Raw genomic sequence first — 1616 nt, 5'->3', positions numbered from 1 at the left:
GTGTAACAGATGAGTTCTCGTCCGAAACCCTGATACTCCGAAAGAGATTGTCCATTTTGTACACGAAGCGCGTCTAGTTTTTGCCGTAACCCTCTCTACTCTTTTGCACATGCTATGCGGGTGAAATCATGATACCATGCCAAGTTTCAACATTTTCACAGTTCATTTTGTAGTGATTTTTGAATTTCACAGTCATTTAGCTCTCTAAACAATTAGGTAAATGACTGAAAAACAACAAATGAGGTCAGAACACGTTGGAAATTGATGGCGTGACTTTGAATGCTGCATACTAAACACAAAAGAAGTCCGGAGTTCAAATAAGTTTAAAAAACATTGAAGTGCCCGTGTAACAGATGAGTTCTCGTTCGAAACCCTGATACTCCGAAAGACATTGTCTAGTTTGTACACGAAGTGTGTCCAGTTTTTGTCGTGACCCTATCTACTCTTTTGCACATGCTATGCGGGTGAAATGATGATACCATGCAAAATTTCAACATTTTCACAGTTCATTTTGTAGTGATTTTCAATTTCATGGTCATTTAGCTCTTTAAACAATTCGGTAAATGACTGAAACACAACAAATGATGTCGAAACATGTTGGAAATTGAAGACGTCACTTTGAATGCTGCATATTGAACACAAAAGAAGTCCGGTGTTCAAACAAGTTTAAAAACATTGAAGTGCCCGTGTAACAGATGAGTTCTCATCCGAAACCCTGATACTACGAAAGAGATTGTCCAGTTTATACACGAGGTACATCCAGTTTTTGCCGTGACCCTCTCTACTCTTTCGCACATGCTATGTGGGTGAAATCATGATACCATGCCAAGTTTCAACATTTTCATAGTTCATTTTGTAGTGATTTTCAATTTCACGGTCATTTAGCTCTCCTAAACAATTAGGTAAATGACTGAAAAACAACAAATGATGTCAGAACATGTTGGAAATTGATGGCGTCGCTTTCAATGCTACATACTGAACACAAAAGAAGTCCGGAGTTCAAATATGTTTAAAAAACATTGAAGTGCCTATGTAACAGATGAGTTCTCGTCTGAAACCCTGATACTCCGAAAGAGATTGTCCATTTTGTACACGAAGCGCGTCTAGTTTTTGCCGTAACCCTCTCTACTCTTTTGCACATGCTATGCGGGTGAAATCATGATACCATGCCAAGTTTCAACATTTTCACAGTTCATTTTGTAGTGATTTTCAATTTCACAGTCATTTAGCTCTCTAAACAATTAGGTAAATGCCTGAAAAACAACAAATGATGTCAGAACATGTTGGAAATTGATGACGTCACTTTGAATGCTGCATACTAAACACAAAAGAAGTCCGGAGTTCAAATAAGTTTAAAAAACATTGAAGTGCCCGTGTAACAGATGAGTTCTCGTTCAAAACCCTGATACTCCGAAAGACATTGTCTAGTTTGTACACGAAGTGTGTCCAGTTTTTGTCGTGACCCTATCTACTCTTTTGCACATGCTATGCGGGTGAAATGATGATACCATGCAAAATTTCAACATTTTCAGAATTCATTTTGTAGTGATTTTCTATTTCATGGTCATTTAGCTCTTTAAACAATTAGGTAAATGACTGAAACACAACAAATGATG

The sequence above is a fragment of the Triticum aestivum genome, unplaced genomic scaffold, assembly GCF_018294505.1.
Source record: "Triticum aestivum cultivar Chinese Spring unplaced genomic scaffold, IWGSC CS RefSeq v2.1 scaffold155289, whole genome shotgun sequence".
Taxonomy (NCBI): domain Eukaryota; kingdom Viridiplantae; phylum Streptophyta; class Magnoliopsida; order Poales; family Poaceae; genus Triticum; species Triticum aestivum.
The sequence above is the reverse complement of the archived record's forward strand: the minus strand, read 5'-3'. Positions refer to the sequence as shown.